Below are 21,835 nucleotides of genomic sequence, written 5' to 3'. Positions count from 1 at the left end.
ACCAAGAAACTGCAAATTCTGAGCAGTCAACTCACATGAGAGATTGTCCAACCTCACCGCCCACTTCTACATTTGAAAATTCTTCATCACCTAAATATGCCTCAACACAAACTTCCACGAACCTAGGCCTCTCAAAGCTAGAGATTATGTTTGAAAAATATGAGAGGGAGGTGCAAAGATCTTGGAACGAGCAAGAGAATTCATTCAAAAACATGGAAGTAATGGCAGGCCAATTGTTGAATGCAAGGAAGGAGAAAATGGAAAAACAAGAATGCAAGGTCCCTGTGTTAAGTGAAATTGCAAAAAAGGAGGAGGTGGAAGAGCAAAATGAAGATCCACTTCAAAAATCCAGAGAATTGTTGAAAAGACAAGAACAATTCATGAAGGAACAACAACAAGCCTGGAAAAGGGAAGAAAGTCTCTTAAAAAATATGAATGAAGATTTAGAGAAAATAAGGAAACACTTAGAACCACTGAGCAAGAAAAATGAAGGCCAACTGATGGATATGAAGGAGAAAGTGGAAGAGCAAGATAAGGAGGCCACTGCATCAAGTGAACTTTCAATGAAGAATGAGGTTCGCTTTAGCGAAACTATTCAAGTTAGCGTCGTTTAAAGAACGAGGGTAAGCACGACGTAAAAAAAAAAAGAGGTGCAACACGAGGACTTCCCAGGAGGTCTCCCATCCTAGTACTACTCTTGCCCAAGCACGCTTAACTGCGGAATTCTGATGGGATCCGGTACATTAGTGCTGGTATGATCATACCTGTTAAAGTATGCACACACAATTATCATAAGCATGTCTCGCGACGTAGGGTAAGTCGAGCTGCGAATCCCTGCAGGGCCCATGCGAGCTTGCCGAAAATCAGGTCATTGAGGCTCGCTTTAGCTAAACTATTCAAGATAGCGTCGTTTAAAGAACGAGGGTAAGCACGACGTAAAAAAAAAACAAAAAAAGAGAGGTGCAACATGAGGACTTCCCAGGAGGTCCCCCATCCTAGTACTACTCTCGGCCTAGTACTACTCTCGCCCAAGCACGCTTAACTGCAGAGTTCTGATGGGATCCGGTGCATTATTGCTGGTATGATCGCACCTATTAAAGTATGCGCACACAATTATCATAAGCATGTCTCGCGACGTAGGGTAAGTCGAGCTGCGAAGCCCTGCGGGGCCCGTGCGAGCTTGCCGAAAATCAGATCATTGAGGTTCGCTTTAGCGAATATATTCAAGTTAACGTCGTTTAAAGAACGAGGGTAAGCACGATGTAAAAAAAAACAAAAAAAAAGAGGTGCAACACGAGAACTTCCCAGGAGGTCACCCATCCTAGTACTACTCTCATCCTAGTACTACTCTCGCCCAAGCACGCTTAACTGCGGAGTTCTGATGGGATCCGGGGCACTGGTGCTGGTATGATCGCACCTATTAAAGTATGCCCACACAATTATCATAAGCATGTCTCGTGACGTAGGGTAAGTCGAGCTGCGAATCCCCGTGGGGCTCGTGTGAGCTTGCCGAAAATCAGGTCGTTGAGGTTGGCTTTAGCGAAACTATTCAAGTTAGCGTCGTTTAAAGAACGAGGGTAAGCACCACGTCAAAAAAAAAGAGGTGCAACACGAGGACTTCCTAGGAGGTCACCCATCCTAGTACTACTCTCGCCCAAGCACGCTTAACTACGGAATTCTGATGGGATCCGGTGCATTAGTGCTGGTATGATCGTACCTGTTAAAGTATGTGCACACAATTATCATAAGCATGTCTCGCGACGTAGGGTAAGTCGAGCTGCGAATCCCTGCGGGGCCCGTGCGAGCTTGCCAAAAATCAGGTCATTGAGGCTCGCTTTAGCTAAACTATTCAAGATAGCGTCGCTTAAAGAACGAGGGTAAGCATGACGTAAAAAAAAAAAGAAAAAAAAGAGGTGCAACACGAGAACTTCCCAGTAGGTCACCCATCCTAGTACTACTCTCGTCCTAGTACTACTCTCGCCCAAGCACGCTTAACGGCAGAGTTCTGATGGGATCCGGTGCATTAGTGCTGGTATGATCGTACCTGTTAAAGTATGCGCACACAATTATCATAAGCATGTCTCGCGACGTAGGGTAAGTCGAGCTGCGAAGCCCCGCGGGGCCCGTGTGAGCTTGCCGAAAATCAGGTCATTGAGGTTCGCTTTAGCGAAACTATTCAAGTTAGCGTCGTTTAAAGAACGAGGGTAAGCACGACGTAAAAAAAAAAGAGGTGCAACACGAGGACTTCGCAAGAGGTCACCCATCCTAGTACTACTCTCGCCCAAGCACGCTTTACTGCGAAGTTCTGATGGGATCCGGTGCATTAGTGCTGGTATGAATGCACCTGTTAAAGTATGCGCACACAATTATCATAAGCATGTCTCGCGACGTAGGGTAAGTCGAGCTGCGAATCCCTACGGGGCCCGTGCAAGCTTGTTGAAAATCAGGTCATTGTGGCTCGCTTTAGCTAAACTATTCAATATAGCGTCGTTTAAAGAACAAGGGTAAGCACGACGTGAAAAAAAAAAGTGCTACACGAGGACTTCCAAGGAGGTCACCCATCCTAGTACTACTCTCGTCCAAGCACGCTTAACTGCGAAATTCTGATGGGATCCAGTGCATTAGTGCTGGTATGATCGTACCTATTAAAGTAGACGCACACAATTATCATAAGCATGTTTCGCGACGTAGGGTAAGTAGAGCTGCGAAGCCCCGCGGGGCCCGTGTGAGCTTGCCGAAATTCTGGTCATTGAGGTTCGCTTTAGCGAAACTATTCAAGTTAGCGTCGTTTAAAGAACGAGGGTAAGCACGACGTAAAAAAAAAAAAGAGGTGCAACACGAGGACTTCCAAGGAGGTCACCCATCCTTGTACTACTCTCGCCCAAGCACGCTTTACTGCGAAGTTCTGATGGGATCCAGTGCATTAGTGCTGGTATGATCGCACCTGTTAAAGTTTGCGCACACAATTATCATAAGCATGTCTCGCGACGTAGGGTAAGTCGAGCTGCGAAGCCCTACGGGGCCCGTGCGAGCATGCCGAAAATCAGGTCATTGTGGCTCGCTTTAGCCAAACTATTCAAGATAGCGTCGTTTAAAGAACGAGGGTAAGCACGACGTAAAAAAAAAAGAGGTGCAACACGAGGACTTCCCAAGAGGTCACCCATCCTAGTACTACTCTCGTCCAAGCACGCTTAACTGCGGAATTCTGATGGGATCCGGTGCATTAGTGCTGGTATGATCGTACCTGTTAAAGTATGCGCACACAATTATCATAAGCATGTCTCGCGACATAGGGAAAGTCGAGCTGCGAATCCCTGCGGGGCCCGTGCGAGCTTGCCGAAAATCAGGTCATTGAGGCTCGCTTTAGCCAAACTATTCAAGATAGCGTCGTTTAAAGAACGAGGGTAAGCACGACATAAAAAAAAAAAGAGGTACAACATGAGGACTTCCCAGCAGGCCACCCATCCTAGTACTACTCTCGTCCTAGTACTACTCTCGCCCAAGCACGCTTAACTACGGAGTTCTGATGGGATCCGGTGCATTAGTGCTGGTATGATCGCACCTTTTAAAGTATGCGCACACAATTATCATAAGCATGTCTCGCGACGTAGGGTAAGTCGAGCTGCGAAGCCCCACGGGGCCCGTGTGAGCTTGCCGAAAATCAGGTCATTGAGGTTCACTTTAGCGAAACTATTCAAGTTAGCGTCGTTTAAAGAACGAGGGTAAGCACGACGTAAAAAAAAAAGAGGTGCAACACGAGGACTTCCCAGGAGGTCACCCATCCTAGTACTACTCTCGCCCAAGCACGCTTTACTGCGAAGTTCTGATGGGATCCGGTGCATTAGTGCTGGTATGAATGCACCTGTTAAAGTATGCGCACACAATTATCATAAGCATGTCTCGCGACGTAACGTAAGTCGAGCTGCGAATCCCTACGGGGCCCGTGCAAGCTTGTTGAAAATCAGGTCATTGTGGCTCGCTTTAGCTAAGCTATTCAATATAGCGTCGTTTAAAGAACAAGGGTAAGCACGACGTAAAAAAAAAAAGTGCTACACGAGGACTTCCAAGGAGGTCACCCATCCTAGTACTACTCTCGTCCAAGCACGCTTAACTGCGAAATTCTGATGGGATCCGGTGCATTAGTGCTGGTATGATCGTACCTATTAAAGTAGGCGCACACAATTATCATAAGCATGTTTCGCGACGTAGGGTAAGTCGAACTGCGAAGCCCCGCGGGGCCCGTGTGAGCTTGCCGAAATTCAGGTCATTGAGGTTCGCTTTAGCGAAACTATTCAAGTTAGCGTCGTTTAAAGAACGAGGGTAAGCACGACGTAAAAAAAAAAAAGAGGTGCAACACGAGGACTTCCAAGGAGGTCACCCATCCTTGAACTACTCTCGCCCAAGCACGCTTTACTGCGAAGTTCTGATGGGATCCAGTGCATTAGTGCTGGTATGATCGCACCTGTTAAAGTTTGCGCACACAATTATCATAAGCATGTCTCGCGACGTAGGGTAAGTCGAGCTGCGAAGCCCTACAGGGCCCGTGCGAGCATGCCGAAAATCAGGTCATTGTGGCTCGCTTTAGCCAAACTATTCAAGATAGCGTCATTTAAAGAACGAGGGTAAGCACGACATAAAAAAAAAAAAGAGGTACAACATGAGGACTTCCCAGGAGGCCACCCATCCTAGTACTACTCTCGTCCTAGTACTACTCTCACCCAAGCACGCTTAACTACGGAGTTCTGATGGGATCCGGTGCATTAGTGCTGGTATGATCGCACCTATTAAAGTATGCGCACACAATTATCATAAGCATGTCTCGCGACGTAGGGTAAGTCGAGCTGCGAAGCCCCACGGGGCCCGTGTGAGCTTGCCGAAAATCAGGTCATTGAGGTTCACTTTAGCGAAACTATTCAAGTTAGAGTCGTTTAAAGAACGAGGGTAAGCACGACGTAAAAAAAAAAGAGGTGCAACACGAGGACTTCCCAGGAGGTCACCCATCCTAGTACTACTCTCGCCCAAGCACGCTTTACTGCGAAGTTCTGATGGGATCCGGTGCATTAGTGCTGGTATGAATGCACCTGTTAAAGTATGCGCACACAATTATCATAAGCATGTCTCGCGACGTAACGTAAGTCGAGCTGCGAATCCCTACGGGGCCCGTGCAAGCTTGTTGAAAATCAGGTCATTGTGGCTCGCTTTAGCTAAGCTATTCAATATAGCGTCGTTTAAAGAACAAGGGTAAGCACGACGTAAAAAAAAAAAAGTGCTACACGAGGACTTCCAAGGAGGTCACCCATCCTAGTACAACTCTCGTCCAAGCACGCTTAACTGCGAAATTCTGATGGGATCCGGTGCATTAGTGCTGGTATGATCGTACCTATTAAAGTAGGCGCACACAATTATCATAAGCATGTTTCGCGACGTAGGGTAAGTCGAACTGCGAAGCCCCGCGGGGCCCGTGTGAGCTTGCCGAAATTCAGGTCATTGAGGTTCGCTTTAGCGAAACTATTCAAGTTAGCGTCGTTTAAAGAACGAGGGTAAGCACGACGTAAAAAAAAAAAGAGGTGCAACACGAGGACTTCCAAGGAGGTCACCCATCCTTGAACTACTCTCGCCCAAGCACGCTTTACTGCGAAGTTCTGATGGGATCCAGTGCATTAGTGCTGGTATGATCGCACCTGTTAAAGTTTGCGCACACAATTATCATAAGCATGTCTCGCGACGTAGGGTAAGTCGAGCTGCGAAGCCCTACAGGGCCCGTGCGAGCATGCCGAAAATCAGGTCATTGTGGCTCGCTTTAGCCAAACTATTCAAGATAGCGTCGTTTAAAGAACGAGGGTAAGCACGACGTAAAAAAAAAAGAGGTGCAACACGAGGACTTCCCAAGAGGTCACCCATCCTAGTACTACTCTCGTCCAAGCACGCTTAACTGCGGAATTCTGATGGGATCCGGTGCATTACTGCTGGTATGATCATACCTGTTAAAGTATGCGCACACAATTATCATAAGCATGTCTCGCGACGTAGGGAAAGTCGAGTTGCGAATCCCTGCGGGGCCCGTGCGAGCTTGCCGAAAATCAGGTCATTGAGGCTCGCTTTAGCCAAACTATTCAAGATAGCGTCGTTTAAAGAACGAGGTTAAGCACGACATAAAAAAAAAAAAAGAGGTACAACATCAGGACTTCCCAGGAGGCCACCCATCCTAGTACTACTCTCGTCCTAGTACTACTCTCGCCCAAGCACGCTTAACTACGGAGTTCTGATGGGATCCGGTGCATTAGTGCTGGTATGATCACACCTATTAAAGTATGCGCACAGAATTATCATAAGCATGTCTCGTGACGTAGGGTAAGTCGAGCTGCGAAGACCTGCGGGGCTCGTGTTAGCTTGCCGAAAATCAGATCATTGAGGTTCGCTTTAGCGAAAATATTCAAGTTAGCGTCGTTTAAAGAACGAGGGTAAGCACGACGTAAAAAAAAAGAAAAAAAAAAGAGGTACAACACGAGAACTTCCCAGGAGGTCACCCATCCTAGTACTACTCTCGTCCTAGTACTACTCTCGCCCAAGCACGCTTAACTGCGGAGTTTTGATGGGATCCGGTGCATTGGTGCTGGTATGATCGCACCTATTAAAGTATGCGCACACAATTATCATAAGCATGTCTCGTGACGTAGGGTAAGTCGAGCTGCGAAGCCCCGCGGGGCCCGTGTGAGCTTGCCGAAAATCAGGTCATTGAGGTTCGCTTTAGCGAAACTATTCAAGTTAGCGTCGTTTAAAGAACGAGGGTAAGCACGACGAAAAAAAAAAAAAAAAGAGGTGCAACACGAGGACTTCCAAGGAGGTCACCCATCCTGCTACTACTCTCGCCCAAGCATGCTTAACTGCGAAATTCTGATGGGATCCGGTGCATTAGTGCTGGTATGATTGCACCTGTTAAAGTATGCGCACACAATTATCATAAGCATGTCTCGCGACGTAGGGTAAGTCGAGCTGCGAATCCCTACGGGGCCCATGCGAGCTTGCCGAAAATCAGGTCATTGTGGCTCGCTTTAGCTAAGCTATTCAATATAGCGTCATTTAAAGAACAAGGGTAAGCACGACGTTAAAAAAAATGTGCTACACGAGGACTTTCCAGGAGGTCACCCATCCTAGTACTACTCTCGTCCAAGCACGCTTAACTGCGGAATTCTGATGGGATTCGGTGCATTAGTGCTGGTATGATCGTACCTCTTAAAGTATGCGCACACAATTATCATAACCATGTCTCGCGACGTAGGGTAAGTCGAGCTGCGAATCCCTGTGGGGCCCGTGCGAGCTTGCCGAAAATCAGGTCATTGAGGCTCGCTTTAGCTAAACTATTCAAGATAGCGTTGTTTAAAGAACGAGGGTAAGCACGACATAAAAAAAATAAAGAGGTGCAACACGAAGACTTCCCAGGAGGTCAACCATCCTAGTAAAACTCTCGTTATACGCGCTGATAATTATCATAAGCATGTCTCGCGACGTAGGGTAAGTCGAGCTGCGAATCCCTGTGGGGCCCGTGCGAGCTTGCCTAAAATCAGGTCATTGAGGCTCGCTTTAGCTAAACTATTCAAGATAGCGTTGTTTAAAGAACGAGGGTAAGCACGACATAAAAAAAAAAGAGGTGCAACACGAAGACTTCCCAGGAGGTCACCCATCCTAGTAAAACTCTCGTTATACGCGCAGATAATTATCATAAGCATATCTCGCGACGTAGGGTAAGTCGAGCTGCGAATCCCTGTGGGGCCCGTGCGAGCTTGCCTAAAATCAGGTCATTGAGGCTCTCTTTAGCTAAACTATTCAAGATAGCGTCGTTTAAAAAACGAGGGTAAGCACGACGTAAAAAAAAATTAAAAAAATAAAAAAAGAGGTGCAACACGAGGACTTCCCAGGAGGTCACCCATCCTAGTACTACTCTCTCCCAAGCACGCTTAACTGCGGAATTCTGATGGGATCCGGTGCATTAGTGCTGGTATGATCGCACCTATTAAAATACGCGCACTCAATTATCATAAGCATGTCTCGCGACGTAGGGTAAGTCGAGCTGTGAATCCTTGTGGGGCCCGTGCGAGCTTGCCTAAAATCAGGTCATTGAGGCTCGCTTTAGCTAAACTATTAAGATAGCGTCGTTTAATGAACGAGGGTAAGCACGACGTATAATAAAAAAAAAGAGGTGCAACACGAGGACTTCCCAGGAGGTCACCCATCCTAGTACTACTCTCACCTAAGCATGCTTAACTGCGGAGTTCTGATGGGATCCGTTGCATTAGTGCTGGTATGATCGCACCTATTAAAATACGCGCACACAATTATCATAAGCATGTCTCGCGACGTAGGGTAAGTCGAGCTGCGAATCCCTGTGGGGCCCGTGCGAGCTTGCCTAAAATCAGGTCATTGTGGCTCGCTTTAGCTAAACTATTCAAGATAGCGTCGTTTAAAGAACGAGGGTAAGCACGACGTAAAATAAAAAAAAAAGAGGTGCAACACGAGGACTTCCCAGGATGTCACCCATCCTGGTACTACTCTCGCCCAAGCACGCTTAACTGCAGAGTTCTGATGGGATCCGGTGCATTAGTGCTGGTATGATCGCACCTATTAAAATATGCGCACATAATTATCATAAGCATGTCTCGCGACGTAGGGTAAGTCGAGCTGCGAATCCCTGCAGGGCCCGTGCGAGCTTGCCTAAAATCAGGTCATTGAGGCTCGCTTTAGCTAAACTATTCAAGATAGCGTCGTTTAAAGAACGAGGGTAAGCACGACTTAAAAAAAAAAAAAAGAGGTGCAACATGAGGACTTCCTAGGAGGTCACCCATCCTAGTACCATTCTCGCCCAAGCACGCTTAACTGCGGAGTTCTGATGGGATCCGGTGCATTAGTACTGGTATGATCGCACCTATTAAAATATGCGCACATTATTATCCTAAGCATGTCTCGCGACGTAGGGTAAGTCGAGCTGCGAATCCTTGCAGGGCCCGTGCGAGCTTGCCTAAAATCAGGTCATTGAGGCTTGCTTTAGCTAAACTATTCAAGATAGCGTCGTTTAAAGAACCAGGGTATGCAAGACGTAAAAAAAAAGGGGTGCAACACGAGGACTTCCCAGGAGGTCACCCATACTAGTACTAATCTCGCCCAAGCACGCTTAACTGCGGAGTTCTGATGGGAACCGGTGCATTAGTGCTGGTATGATCGCTCCTATTAAAATTCGCGCACTCAAATATCATAATCATGTCTCGCGACGTAGGGTAAGTCGAGCTGCGAATCCCTGTGGGGCCCGTGCGAGCTTGCCTAAAATCAGGTCATTGAGGCTCGGTTTAGCTAAACTATTCAAGATAGCGTCGTTTAAAGAACGAGGGTAAGCACGACGTAAAATAAAAAAAAAAAAGAGGTGCAACACGAGGACTTCCCAGGAGGTCACCCATCCTAGTACTACTCTCGCCCAAGCACGCTTAACTGCGATGTTCTGATGGGATCCGGTGCATTAGTGCTGGTATGATCACACCTATTAAAATACGCGCACTCAATTATCATAAGCATGTCTCGCGACGTAGGGTAAGTCGGGCTGCGAACCCCTACGGGGACCATGCGAGCTTGCCGAAAATCAGGTCATTGAGGCTCGCTTTAGCTAAACTATTCAATATAGCGTCGTTTAAAGAACAAGGGTAAGCACGACGTAAAAAAAAAAAGAGTTGCAACACGAGGACTTCCTAGGAGGTCACCCATCCTAGTACTACTCTCGCCCAAGCACGCTTAACTGCGAAGTTCAAATGGGATCCGGTGCATTAGTGCTGGTACGATCGCACCTGTTAACGTATGCGCACACAATTATCATAAGCATGTCTCGCGACGTAGGGTAAGTCGAGCTGCGAATCCCTACGGGGCTCGTGCGAGCTTTCTGAAAATCAGGTCATTGAGGCTCGCTTTAGCTAAGCTATTAAATATAGTATCGTTTAAAGAACAAGGGTAAGCACGACGTAAAAAAAAAAGTTGCTACAAGAGGACTTCATAGGGGGTCACCCATCCTAGTACTACTCTCGCCCAAGCACGCTTTACTGTGGAATTCTGAGGGGATCCGGTGAATTAGTGCTACTATGATCGTACCTGTGAAAGTATGCGCACACAATTATCATAAGCATGTCTCGCGACGTAGGGTAAGTCGAGCTGTGAATCCTGCGGGGCCCGTGCGAGCTTGCCGAAAATCAAGTCATTGAGGCTCGCTTTAGCTAAACTATTCAATATAGCGTCGTTTAAAGAACGAGGGTAAGCACGATGTAAAAAAAAAAAAAAACAAAAAAAAAGAGGTGCAACATGAGGACTTCCCAGGAGGTCACCCATCCTAGTACTACTCTCGTCCTAGTACTACTCTCGCCCAAGCACGCTTAACTGCGGAGTTCTGATGGGATCCGGTGCATTAGTGCTGGTATGATCGCACCTATTAAAGTAAGTGCACACAATTATCATAAGCATGTCTCGCGACGTAGGGTAAGTCGAGCTATGAATCACTACGGGGCCCGTGCGAGCTTGCCAAAAAGCAGGTCATTGAGGCTAGCTTTAGCTAAATTGTTCAATATACCGTCGTTTAAAGAACAAGGGTAAGCACGACGTAAAAAATAAAATAAAATAAAATAAAATAAAAAGAGGTGCAACACGAGGACTTCCAGGAGGTCACCCATCCTAGTACTACTCTCGCCCAAGCACGCTTAACTGCGAAGTTCTGATGGGATCCGGTGCATCAGTGATGGTATGATCGCACCAGTTAAAGTATGCGCACACAATTATCATAAGCATGTCTCGCGACGTAGGGTAAGTCGAGCTGCGAATCCCTACGGGGCTCGTGCGAGCTTGCCGAAAATCAGGTCATTGTGGCTCGTGATGCCGAGGCATCTTAGGCTAGTTTCACTAGCATTTTTCTGTTAGTTTTAGTTGTTTTATGCATTTTCTTGAGCTTAAAGTAACCAAAAATGGTTAAATGAAGAACAAAGCAATGAACCATCCAAACAGTATGATTTTAATGCAAATTCCATGAGTTTTAGTTATATTACTTGAATGCTATGAATGGAAGATTTCTCATGAAATTTTGCAAGACTTTGATGCAATTGTTTGGATGATTTCAGGGAAGAAGAGGCTAAGCAAGGAAGCAACAAAATCAATAAAGGAAGCTTGAATATCACATGTGGAGTTTAAGTTCCAGTTTAAGCCTAAACTGGAGCTTAAACGCCAGAATCAGGAAGGCTAAGAAATGCTGGAATTGAAGTTTAACCTCCAGTTTAACCTTAAACTGGAGGTTAAACGCCAGAATGAGAATGCCACTCAGGAAGGAGTTCCACGTTTAACCTCCAGTTTAACCTTAAACTGGAGGTTAAACGCCAGAATGGGAAAAGCACCAGGGAGCCATTTCCACGTTTAAGCTCCAGTTTGACCTCAAACTGGAGCTTAAACGTGTTCGACCAAGTTTTCTCCTCCAGGGTTGCTCTCTCCATTTCCACGTTTAAGCTCCAGTTTGACCTCAAACTGGAGCTTAAACGTGTTCGACACCTCCAGGGCTACCCTTCTAAGCTTCCACGTTTAACCTCCAGTTTAACCTTAAACTGGAGGTTAAACGTGTTCGACCTCCAGGATGCCTCCTTCCATTTCCACGTTTAACCTCCAGTTTAACCTTAAACTGGAGGTTAAACGTGTTCGACCTCCAGGGCTGCCCTTCCTATATCCACGTTTAAGCTTCAGTTTAACCTTAAACTAGAGCTTAAACGTGTTCGACTACATGACTCTCCAGGGCTGCCTTCTTCCATTTCCACGTTTAAGCTTCAGTTTAACCTTAAACTGAAGCTTAAACGTGCTTCTACAAAAGGCCTCACTGGAAGTGTCTGGCATTTAAGCTGCAGTTTAAGCTTAAACTGCAACTTAAACGCCACTCTTGGAAAAGGTTTCTGGACCAAAGATATTGTGGTTTAAGTTAGTATTTGAGCACAAACATTAACTTAAACTTATTCTGGTATGAAACCCAATTGAATATCATGGTTTATGGGATTGGGCCTGAAGGATTGATGAGTCTGAAATTTCAATTTATTGAGTCATGTGCCATTATTTGATTATCACTAAGTTGGCTCAATGAATGTTACAGAATTTGGATCAGCAGCCTCATCAAGATTATGGATCATAAACCCAAGGCAAAAGGAAAGCAGGGAGAGGCCTCAAAGCCCAAGAAACACAACAGAAGCTCAATATAGAAAGTGTATAAATAGGATAGAATTTAAGTTAGAAAGGACCTTTACCTTCACTTTCAGCTAGTTTTCAGATCTTTGTAATTGAATTCAGAGCTATGACTCACTAAACCCCCTTTCATTGGGTTAGGGAGCTCTATTGTAATTCAATGAATCAATAATAGTTTATCTTCTTCTTCAATCTTTTCTCTTGAATTTTGTTAGAAAGCTTCTCGATCTAATTCCATTGGGTAGTTGTCTTGGGAAAGAAACTACCCATAATTGGAATCCTTCGGAACCTTGGGAAAGGAATGGAGGATTCATGCTAGAGAAGCTTTCTCACAGTGAATTGGATTGGGGTTTGGATGGATATTGTGACATGTAATCCTACCAAATTGTGGTTCATGAAACTGTGTGGTATAATCAGTGATCGAGCATCATCTCTTCTTATGAACATTTAAACCAAGGGATTGGGAATTTGTTCATTTTTAGAGAGAATTGGTGAGCCAAGGGATTGGGATCCAATCATATAAGATTGCCAAGCAAAATTCAATGAACGCATTGCTTGAGGAAGAGATAAACATGTTTTGATTCGGAGATCTCAATATCTCCTATAACCCAATGAATTCCCCAATTCTGATTTACATCTTCTCTTTACATTCTGCAACTCAATTCATGCAATCACCCCCATTCCCTTTTAATTTCAGCAATTTAGTTTCTGCTCTTTAATTCATGCAATTTAAGATTCCGCCATTTCAATTTCTTGTCATTTACTTTTCCCGCCAATTTTACATTCCGCAATTCTCATCTCAATCTTGATTCCGCTCAACTAGAACACACTTCTAATCCGAATTGCTCACTCAACCAATCCTTGTGGGATTCGACCTCACTCTATTGTGAGTTTTTACTTGACGATAACCGGTGCACTTGCCGGAAGGAATTTTGCTGATCGTGCAATTTCCTAAATTGTAGCATAACTAGTTTATGCGCATCAAGTTTATGGCGCCGTTGCCGGGGATTGGTTTTCGATTGACAATTCTCCAATTGGAAGCTAACTAGATTGAGCAATTTCTCTTGCTTTGTTAATTCTGTTCAAGTTACTTGTTGAATTTTAATTTCTGCACTCGGTTACATGCTTTCTTTCTTTATGCCTTTAAATTCAAGCAACTAACTCACTGACTCACTAACTGTTTGAATTAATTCCTCAATTGCTCTAACCATACTCTTCCATTAACCAAGAGTATTTCACTTGTTTGTGCCTGTGCTGTGTTCTTGTATGACAGGTAGGAGAGGAGAGACATCAACTCCTCCATATACCGAACCAGAGAGGACCCTTCATAGACTGAGAAGGGAAGCAAGAGGGAAGAGAGTAGTGGGAGAAGAGGAATCTGAAGGAGAATCTGAGGACAATTTTGAGGAAGCTTTAGATCTCAACATGGATAGAGAAGTTCACAACCATGAGAGAGCTGATGGAAACAATGCCATTCCTGAGAGGAGGGTTCTTAGTTCATACATAAACCCAACCTCTGGGAATTGTGGTAGCAGCATCTAGAAACCACCCATTCAGGCCAACAATTTTGAACTCAAACCACAGCTAATATCACTTGTGGAGAATCATTGTTCATTTGGTGGAAGTGCTAATGAAGACCCAAACCAACATCTCACAAAATTCCTGAGAATTTGTGACACTGTGAAGTTCAATGGAGTCCAGGAAGATGCATATAAACTGCTTTTGTTCCCATTTTCACTTAGGGACAAGGCAGCTAAGTGGCTGGAATCATTCCCAAGGGGGAGTCTAACAACATGGGATGAGGTGGAAAGCAAGTTTCTGGCACGTTTCTACCCCCCACAAAAGGTCAATAGGCTTCGATCTGAGGTTCAGACTTTTAGACAACAAGATGGTGAAACTCTCTACGAGGCATGGGAGAGATTCAAGGACTTGACAAGGAAATGCCCACCAGACATGTTCCATGATTGGGTGCAATTGCATATTTTCTATGATGGACTCTCTTATGAATCAAGGAAGGCTGTAGACCATTCATCAGGAGGTTCATTGAACAGAAAAAAGACTGTGGAAGAGGCCATTGAGGTGATTGAGACAGTGGCTGAGAATGAGTACTACTATGCATCAGAAAGGCACAACACTAAGGGAGTCATGGAGCTGAACCATGTTGATACAATTCTAGCCCAAAACAAGGTGTTTGCCAAGCAACTAGCAGAGCTTACCAGGCAATTAGAAACAAAGCAAGTGGCTGCAATACACACACAAGATCAAGAGGAAGTAAGCATTGAAGGAGGTGATTGGGAAGAGGCCAACTATGTGGGAAACCAACAAAGGCAATCATATGATCCCCATTCCAACACTTACAACCCAGGATGGAAAAATCACCCAAACTTTGGGTGGGGGAACCAACAAACCCAACCATAAAACCACAAACCTTACACCCACAACCAACATAACAATTCCACATACCAAAACTCCAACCAAAGATCATACCAAGCCACACAAAACACTTACCCCCAACCATCATATCATAGCCAAAATAATCAACCTACCCAACTTAATCCGAACCAACAATTCCAAGATCAATTAAACCGGATAGAAGGAATGCTTGCAACCATGAGTCAAGACATAACCGAATTGAAAGCTTTTAAGGAAGAAGTAAACTCTAACCTGCAAAACCAAGGAGCTGCCATCCAGAAGCTAGAAAATCAAATTGTGTATTTGTCTAAGCAAACCCCTGGGACAAGCGCTTCTCATGCTGCCAAGGCTATTGCAAGGGAAGAATGTAAAGCCATAACCCTCAGAAGTGGAAAGAATCTGAAGGAGATCTCAAAGGAAACCACAGAGGATGAAGCAAAGGAAAATGTGAAAGACAAAGAACAAGGACAATCTTTTACACCGTCTGCAACAAAAGAAAAAGAAAAAGAGGTCCTGAAGCCTTATACACCTAAAGCACCTTATCCTCAACGTTTGATGAAAAGTGAAAAGGATGGCCAATTCTCCAGGTTCTTGGAGATTTTCAAGAAGCTTCAAATCAACATTCCCTTTGCTGAGGCAATAGAGCAAATGCCACTATATGCAAAATTCTTAAAGGAATTGATGACCAAGAAGAGAAGCTGGAGAAATGAGGAAACTGTGTTGTTAACTGAAGAATGCAGTGCCATCATTCAGCACAAATTGCCTCAGAAATTGAAGGATCCAGGCAGTTTCCAAATCCCCTGCATCATAGGAGAAGTCATGGTGGAGAAGGCCTTGTGTGACTTAGGGGCCAGTATCAATTTGATGTCTCTAACAATGATGAGAAGAATGAAGATTGAGGAAGCCAAACCAACAAGAATGGCCCTCCAATTGGCAGATCGAACTTTTAAATTCCCTCATGGGATAGTTGAGGATTTGTTGGTGAAAGTGGGAGATTTTATATTTCCTGCTGATTTTGTGGTGTTAGATATGGAGGAAGAAGCCAAAGCTTCAATAATTCTGGGAAGACCCTTCCTGGCTACTGCTGGAGCCATCATAGATGTACAAAAGGGTGAACTCACTCTTAGACTACATGATGAGAAATTGGTGTTTAACGTATTCAAGGCAATGAGCTATCCATCAGAATCACTAAGGGAATGCATGAGGATTGATGTAGTGGACATTGCAGTACAAGAAACTTTTGAGGAAACAATAAAGGAAGTGGCAGAGGAGGAGTTCACCAAGGATATTGAAGTTAGTGACATCAAGGCTGCTGAAACAACCATGCCAAGCATGCCAGAGAGAGTGAAAGAAGAGAAGGAAGCACCAAAACCTGAGCTCAAAGCATTGCCCCCTAATCTCAAGTATGCATACTTGGGTAGTGATGAGAGTCACCCTGTTATCATTAGCTCTGCCCTGAGCCAAGAACAGGAAGAAGAATTGATCAAGGTGCTACAAACTCATCAAGATGCCATTGGATGGACCCTAGCCGATTTGAAGGGGATAAGTTCATCCATATGCATGCATAAAATCTTGTTAGAAGAGGATGCTAGACCCTCCATTCAAGCTCAGAGAAGATTGAATCCCGTCATGAAAGAAGTGGTACAAAAGGAAGTCATGAAGTTATGGCAGGCAGGGGTAATCTACCCCATTTCTGATAGCCCATGGGTTAGTCCCATCCATGTAGTTCCCAAGAAAGGTGGCATAACTGTGGTGCCAAATGAGAAGAACAAACTCATACCCACAAGAACCGTCACTGGGTGGAGGATGTGCATAGACTACAGGAAGCTCAATGAAGCCACCAGAAAGGATCATTTCCCACTCCCATTCATGGATCAGATGCTTGAAAGGCTTGCCGGACATGCTTACTATTGTTTTTTAGATAGATATTCAGGCTACAACCAAATAGTAGTTGATCCTAAAGATCAAGAGAAAACATCATTTGTTTGTCCATATGGAGTTTTTGCTTATAGACGCATGCCCTTTGGATTGTGCAATGCACCTGCCACTTTCCAAAGATGCATGCTGTCCATCTTTTCGGACATGATTGAAAAATTTATTGAGGTCTTCATGGACGATTTTTCTGTGTTTGGAGATTCTTTTCCTAGCTGCCTACACCACCTTGCCTTGGTGCTTAAGAGATGCCAAGAGACTAACCTAGTATTAAACTGGGAAAAGTGTCATTTCATGGTCACAGAAGGAATAGTCCTTGGCCACAAAATCTCTAATAGAGGCATTGAGGTGGACAGAGCTAAGGTGGAACTCATTGAAAAATTACCTCCACCAAGTAATGTAAGGGCAGTTAGGAGTTTTTTGGGACACGCTGGTTTTTACAGAAGGTTTATTAGAGACTTTTCTAAAATAGCCAAACCTTTGAGTAACTTGCTTGTCTCTGATACACCCTTTGTATTTGATAAAAATTGCATGCTAGCCTATGAACTTTTGAAGCAAAAACTTTCCTCTGCACCTATCATTGCCCCACCTGATTGGAACTTACCTTTTGAACTAATGTGTGATGCATCAGACCTTGCTATTGGGGCAGTGTTAGGACAAAGGAAAGACAATTTGGTACATGTGATTTATTATGCCAGTAAAGTCTTGAATGATAACCAAAGGAATTACACAACCACTGAAAAAGAACTCTTGGCAATAGTCTTTGCATTTGACAAATTTAGATCCTATCTCATTGGATCTAAAGTCATTGTCTTCACTGATCATTCAGCTTTAAAATACTTACTTGCTAAACAAGAATCCAAACCAAGACTTATTAGATGGGTTCTTTTGTTGCAGGAATTTGACATTGAAATCAAAGACAAGAAGGGTGTAGAGAACAAGGTGGCAGACCATTTATCAAGAATACCATGTGAAGAAGGAAGCACACAAAGCACACATATAAATGAGTGCTTTCCTGATGAACAACTCATGGTAATTCACAAAGCACCCTGGTTTGCAGACATGGCAAACTTCAAGGCCACTGGGAGTTTACCGTTGGAATTTAACAAACATCAAAGGAAGAAATTGGTAAATGATGCCAAATACTTCATCTGGGACGAACCATACTTGTTCAAAAAATGTTCCGATGGCATACTCAGAAGATGCATATCCGAGGAAGAAGGAAGGGAAGTCTTATGGGACTGCCATGGCTCCACTTATGGAGGACATTTTGCAGGAGAAAGAACAGCAGCTAAGGTGTTGCAGTGTGGTTTTTATTGGCCCACTATCTTCAAAGATGCAAAAAAATTAGTGAAGCACTGCCATGAATGCCAGAAAGCGGGGAACCTGCCAAGAAGAAATGAAATGCCACAACAATTCATTCTGGAACTTGAATTGTTTGATGTATGGGGGATAGATTTCATGGGATCCTTTCCCTCCTCATACTCAAATAATTACATTCTTGTGGCAGTAGACTATGTCTCCAAATGGGTTGAAGCAATAGCAACTCCAACCAATGATAATAAGGTAGTCATGAACTTCCTCAGAAAACACATTTTTTGCCGTTTTGGGGTTCCAAGAGCAATCATCAGCGATGGAGGAAGCCACTTCTGCAACAAACCATTAGAGGCATTGCTTCTAAAATATGGAGTCAAACACAAGGTAGCCACACCATACCATCCACAGACAAGTGGGCAAGCCGAAATATCTAACAGAGAACTCAAAAGGATCCTAGAAAAGACTGTGGGAACTTCAAGGAAGGACTGGTCGATTAAGCTAGATGATGCTCTTTGGGCATATAGGACAGCTTTCAAAACACCAATTGGAATGTCCCCTTACCAACTAGTATATGGAAAAGCTTGCCATTTGCCACTGGAGTTGGAGCACAAGGCATACTGGGCCTTGAAACCTTTGAACTTGGACAACGAAGCTGCTGGAGAAAGAAGGATGTTGTAAATTCAAGAGTTGGAAGAATTCAGAGCGGAAGCTTATGAGAATGCCAAAATTTACAAAGAAAGAGCAAAGAAGAAGCATGACAGCAACATAGCCCCAAGGAAATTTGAAGAAGGACAAAAAGTATTGCTCTACAATTCTAGGCTGAAGCTATTTCCAGGGAAGCTAAAATCAAGGTGGTCTGGACCATTCCTTGTCACCAAGGTCTCCAAATATGGACAAGTAGAAATCATGGAAGAAAAGTCACAACGAACCTTCATTGTGAACGGTCAAAGACTCAAACATTACTTGGGAGATGTAGATGAGAAGGACAAAGTTAAATATCACCTCAACTGAGGAAGCTGACCGTCAAGCTAATGACGTTAAAGAAGCGCTTGTTGGGAGGCAACCCAACCTGAGGTAATACCCTTTTGCTGTTTCTTTTATTTGTTTCAATAAAAAGGGTGAAGTAGTTTCTGTGCATTGCAAAGAATTAAGTTTGGTGTTTCACACCAAACAATGAATTCGTGGATCAATAATTCAAAGGGGAATGTGTGACTCTAAGTTTGGTGTTCCACCATAAAGATCACTTGAACACAACAACCTTTGAATTATAAGAAAGGAACAACTATTCTAAGCAGTCACAGAAATGCTTAAAACCCTTAGTAGCAACTTCATTCCAAAGAGAACTCAAGGATTCAAAGAACAGAGAAGTAAGTGGGAGACTAAGTTTGGTGTTCACACACCAATTTAAAACTCAGATACTTACCCACACAGAGTTGAGCTAACCACTCAAGTGCTTGAGAAGCAAGCAACTTCATCACTCTTTGCAGGAAAGGAAACAAGGATCTTAAAACATTAAGCAACAATTAGGAGAAGAAGAAGAAATCAAGGTGTTTCCTGGCAACAAAGAGAAAACAAGGAATTTCACAAGGTGGTATTGTTCCTTGATAATTCTTTAAAAAGGGCAAACAAAAGCATACTTGTTCTGGTTTAAACTGTAAATGTTAAATCTTTCTGGAATGTGAAGTTTTTAGTATATTTGTCTGTTTATTGCTTTGAATAAAGTGAGCACCTAGATGTTTGGATATAACTTCACCTTCTTAAACAAGTGCTTGCCATGCTTGTTCTGTTTCCAAAAATAAAAGAAAAGTTTGAACAAAAGTAACTTGGCTAAATTAGTGACAAATCAAGTAGAATTAAGTGGTGGTATGCATGCTTGATTGTTTAGTCAGATCACTGGAATTAGAGTGTAGAATTATCATTCTTTGTGTAGAAATTGAAAACTGTCTATGGATCTTGATGAATAAATGTCTTTGGCCATGAAAAAGAAAGAAAAAGAAGAAGAAAAAGCCATTGAAAAAGGGCAACCAAAAAGCAAAAAAATTGAGAAAATAAGCTAGGTACCAATGGTTTGAACTTCTGAGACAAATGCCTGTGGTGTTTATGTATTAAGGATATGCTTGGATGAATAGGTTCTGAGGAGTGTTTCAACACTTGGTAACTTGGGTTAACTAACCCGGGATTATCAACCAAAAGTCCATTATCAAGAGCAACCTAAATACAAAACATTTAGTCACACAAAGAGGTGCTGGGCACCAATGTCTCAAGAAGAAATGTGAACTAAAATGCCTAAAGTGGATATGTGTAGTGCACTGATAAGAAAAAGAAAATGCCAAAGGCTTGTGCAACACATGACACTAAGCAAACAAGGAGCAAAGTAGCTCTAAGAAAAAGAAAAGAAAAACAAAGAAGAGAAAAGTGCCAAAGACATAAGAATAACAAGAGGCCATAGCAGTGTTTGATGGATGCAATGAAAAAGTGATAATCTTACCTGATAAGTATGAAAAAGTGATGCTGCAACTTTCTGCATAAAACCCTTCTGATGAACTTCAAATGCTTGCTAATATAGCCAATGTAATTGCTTTCTGTTTCATACTTTCTTCTCAAATAACTCAGGACTTGCTTAGGGACAAGCAAGTATTAAGTTTGGTGTTGTGATGCCGAGGCATCTTAGGCTAGTTTCACTAGCATTTTTCTGTTAGTTTTAGTTGTTTTATGCATTTTCTTGAGCTTAAAGTAACCAAAAATGGTTAAATGAAGAACAAAGCAATGAACCATCCAAACAGTATGATTTTAATGCAAATTCCATGAGTTTTAGTTATATTACTTGAATGCTATGAATGGAAGATTTCTCATGAAATTTTGCAAGACTTTGATGCAATTGTTTGGATGATTTCAGGGAAGAAGAGGCTAAGCAAGGAAGCAACAAAATCAATAAAGGAAGCTTGAATATCACATGTGGAGTTTAAGTTCCAGTTTAAGCCTAAACTGGAGCTTAAACGCCAGAATCAGGAAGGCTAAGAAATGCTGGAATTGAAGTTTAACCTCCAGTTTAACCTTAAACTGGAGGTTAAACGCCAGAATGAGAATGCCACTCAGGAAGGAGTTCCACGTTTAACCTCCAGTTTAACCTTAAACTGGAGGTTAAACGCCAGAATGGGAAAAGCACCAGGGAGCCATTTCCACGTTTAAGCTCCAGTTTGACCTCAAACTGGAGCTTAAACGTGTTCGACCAAGTTTTCTCCTCCAGGGTTGCTCTCTCCATTTCCACGTTTAAGCTCCAGTTTGACCTCAAACTGGAGCTTAAACGTGTTCGACACCTCCAGGGCTACCCTTCTAAGCTTCCACGTTTAACCTCCAGTTTAACCTTAAACTGGAGGTTAAACGTGTTCGACCTCCAGGATGCCTCCTTCCATTTCCACGTTTAACCTCCAGTTTAACCTTAAACTGGAGGTTAAACGTGTTCGACCTCCAGGGCTGCCCTTCCTATATCCACGTTTAAGCTTCAGTTTAACCTTAAACTAGAGCTTAAACGTGTTCGACTACATGACTCTCCAGGGCTGCCTTCTTCCATTTCCACGTTTAAGCTTCAGTTTAACCTTAAACTGAAGCTTAAACGTGCTTCTACAAAAGGCCTCACTGGAAGTGTCTGGCGTTTAAGCTGCAGTTTAAGCTTAAACTGCAACTTAAACGCCACTCTTGGAAAAGGTTTCTGGACCAAAGATATTGTGGTTTAAGTTAGTATTTGAGCACAAACATTAACTTAAACTTATTCTGGTATGAAACCCAATTGAATATCATGGTTTATGGGATTGGGCCTGAAGGATTGATGAGTCTGAAATTTCAATTTATTGAGTCATGTGCCATTATTTGATTATCACTAAGTTGGCTCAATGAATGTTACAGAATTTGGATCAGCAGCCTCATCAAGATTATGGATCAT

The 21,835-nt window shown here is 43.5% G+C and overlaps 9 non-coding genes and 23 pseudogenes across 9 annotated transcripts; all 32 read right to left on the bottom strand.

Moving 5' to 3' along the window:
• Nucleotides 1–647: 647 nt before the first annotated feature.
• On the bottom strand, nucleotides 648–766 carry LOC148556922 (5S ribosomal RNA; annotated as a pseudogene).
• A 191-nt stretch (nucleotides 767–957) lies between these two features.
• On the bottom strand, nucleotides 958–1,093 carry LOC148556921 (5S ribosomal RNA; annotated as a pseudogene).
• A 190-nt stretch (nucleotides 1,094–1,283) lies between these two features.
• On the bottom strand, nucleotides 1,284–1,419 carry LOC148556920 (5S ribosomal RNA; annotated as a pseudogene).
• Nucleotides 1,420–1,600: 181 nt separating this feature from the next.
• On the bottom strand, nucleotides 1,601–1,719 carry LOC148556919 (5S ribosomal RNA). Its single transcript, XR_015891684.1, has one exon. It is a non-coding gene; the product is annotated as a 5S ribosomal RNA (ribosomal RNA).
• A 191-nt stretch (nucleotides 1,720–1,910) lies between these two features.
• LOC148556918 (5S ribosomal RNA) lies at nucleotides 1,911–2,046 on the bottom strand (annotated as a pseudogene).
• Nucleotides 2,047–2,227: 181 nt separating this feature from the next.
• On the bottom strand, nucleotides 2,228–2,346 carry LOC148556917 (5S ribosomal RNA). Its single transcript, XR_015891748.1, has one exon. It is a non-coding gene; the product is annotated as a 5S ribosomal RNA (ribosomal RNA).
• Nucleotides 2,347–2,525: 179 nt separating this feature from the next.
• LOC148556916 (5S ribosomal RNA) lies at nucleotides 2,526–2,644 on the bottom strand (annotated as a pseudogene).
• A 183-nt stretch (nucleotides 2,645–2,827) lies between these two features.
• LOC148556915 (5S ribosomal RNA) lies at nucleotides 2,828–2,946 on the bottom strand (annotated as a pseudogene).
• Nucleotides 2,947–3,127: 181 nt separating this feature from the next.
• LOC148556914 (5S ribosomal RNA) lies at nucleotides 3,128–3,246 on the bottom strand. The gene has a single exon (XR_015891594.1). It is a non-coding gene; the product is annotated as a 5S ribosomal RNA (ribosomal RNA).
• Nucleotides 3,247–3,428: 182 nt separating this feature from the next.
• Nucleotides 3,429–3,564, bottom strand: LOC148556913 (5S ribosomal RNA; annotated as a pseudogene).
• A 181-nt stretch (nucleotides 3,565–3,745) lies between these two features.
• On the bottom strand, nucleotides 3,746–3,864 carry LOC148556912 (5S ribosomal RNA). Its single transcript, XR_015891403.1, has one exon. It is a non-coding gene; the product is annotated as a 5S ribosomal RNA (ribosomal RNA).
• A 179-nt stretch (nucleotides 3,865–4,043) lies between these two features.
• Nucleotides 4,044–4,162, bottom strand: LOC148556911 (5S ribosomal RNA; annotated as a pseudogene).
• Nucleotides 4,163–4,345: 183 nt separating this feature from the next.
• LOC148556910 (5S ribosomal RNA) lies at nucleotides 4,346–4,464 on the bottom strand (annotated as a pseudogene).
• Nucleotides 4,465–4,647: 183 nt separating this feature from the next.
• LOC148556909 (5S ribosomal RNA) lies at nucleotides 4,648–4,783 on the bottom strand (annotated as a pseudogene).
• A 181-nt stretch (nucleotides 4,784–4,964) lies between these two features.
• On the bottom strand, nucleotides 4,965–5,083 carry LOC148556908 (5S ribosomal RNA). Its single transcript, XR_015891402.1, has one exon. It is a non-coding gene; the product is annotated as a 5S ribosomal RNA (ribosomal RNA).
• A 180-nt stretch (nucleotides 5,084–5,263) lies between these two features.
• LOC148556907 (5S ribosomal RNA) lies at nucleotides 5,264–5,382 on the bottom strand (annotated as a pseudogene).
• A 182-nt stretch (nucleotides 5,383–5,564) lies between these two features.
• LOC148556906 (5S ribosomal RNA) lies at nucleotides 5,565–5,683 on the bottom strand (annotated as a pseudogene).
• A 181-nt stretch (nucleotides 5,684–5,864) lies between these two features.
• Nucleotides 5,865–5,983, bottom strand: LOC148556905 (5S ribosomal RNA; annotated as a pseudogene).
• A 184-nt stretch (nucleotides 5,984–6,167) lies between these two features.
• On the bottom strand, nucleotides 6,168–6,303 carry LOC148556904 (5S ribosomal RNA; annotated as a pseudogene).
• A 191-nt stretch (nucleotides 6,304–6,494) lies between these two features.
• Nucleotides 6,495–6,630, bottom strand: LOC148556903 (5S ribosomal RNA; annotated as a pseudogene).
• A 186-nt stretch (nucleotides 6,631–6,816) lies between these two features.
• On the bottom strand, nucleotides 6,817–6,935 carry LOC148556902 (5S ribosomal RNA; annotated as a pseudogene).
• A 178-nt stretch (nucleotides 6,936–7,113) lies between these two features.
• LOC148556901 (5S ribosomal RNA) lies at nucleotides 7,114–7,232 on the bottom strand (annotated as a pseudogene).
• A 659-nt stretch (nucleotides 7,233–7,891) lies between these two features.
• On the bottom strand, nucleotides 7,892–8,010 carry LOC148556900 (5S ribosomal RNA). The gene has a single exon (XR_015891252.1). It is a non-coding gene; the product is annotated as a 5S ribosomal RNA (ribosomal RNA).
• Nucleotides 8,011–8,194: 184 nt separating this feature from the next.
• Nucleotides 8,195–8,313, bottom strand: LOC148556899 (5S ribosomal RNA; annotated as a pseudogene).
• A 186-nt stretch (nucleotides 8,314–8,499) lies between these two features.
• LOC148556898 (5S ribosomal RNA) lies at nucleotides 8,500–8,618 on the bottom strand. Its single transcript, XR_015891292.1, has one exon. It is a non-coding gene; the product is annotated as a 5S ribosomal RNA (ribosomal RNA).
• Nucleotides 8,619–8,803: 185 nt separating this feature from the next.
• Nucleotides 8,804–8,922, bottom strand: LOC148556897 (5S ribosomal RNA; annotated as a pseudogene).
• Nucleotides 8,923–9,102: 180 nt separating this feature from the next.
• Nucleotides 9,103–9,221, bottom strand: LOC148556896 (5S ribosomal RNA; annotated as a pseudogene).
• Nucleotides 9,222–9,409: 188 nt separating this feature from the next.
• Nucleotides 9,410–9,528, bottom strand: LOC148556895 (5S ribosomal RNA). The gene has a single exon (XR_015891354.1). It is a non-coding gene; the product is annotated as a 5S ribosomal RNA (ribosomal RNA).
• A 182-nt stretch (nucleotides 9,529–9,710) lies between these two features.
• Nucleotides 9,711–9,829, bottom strand: LOC148556894 (5S ribosomal RNA; annotated as a pseudogene).
• A 493-nt stretch (nucleotides 9,830–10,322) lies between these two features.
• LOC148556893 (5S ribosomal RNA) lies at nucleotides 10,323–10,458 on the bottom strand (annotated as a pseudogene).
• Nucleotides 10,459–10,661: 203 nt separating this feature from the next.
• On the bottom strand, nucleotides 10,662–10,779 carry LOC148556892 (5S ribosomal RNA; annotated as a pseudogene).
• A 3,306-nt stretch (nucleotides 10,780–14,085) lies between these two features.
• Nucleotides 14,086–14,189, bottom strand: LOC148556891 (small nucleolar RNA R71). The gene has a single exon (XR_015886518.1). It is a non-coding gene; the product is annotated as a small nucleolar RNA R71 (small nucleolar RNA).
• Between the last annotated feature and the right edge of the window lie 7,646 nt (nucleotides 14,190–21,835).

This window comes from Arachis ipaensis, chromosome B6 (genome assembly GCF_059453495.1).
Source record: "Arachis ipaensis isolate K30076 ecotype BB chromosome B6, ASM5945349v1, whole genome shotgun sequence".
In the NCBI taxonomy this organism is placed as follows: Eukaryota; Viridiplantae; Streptophyta; class Magnoliopsida; order Fabales; family Fabaceae; genus Arachis; species Arachis ipaensis.
Note: the sequence above shows the minus strand (reverse complement) of the source record. Positions and strands in the feature narration are given on the sequence as shown.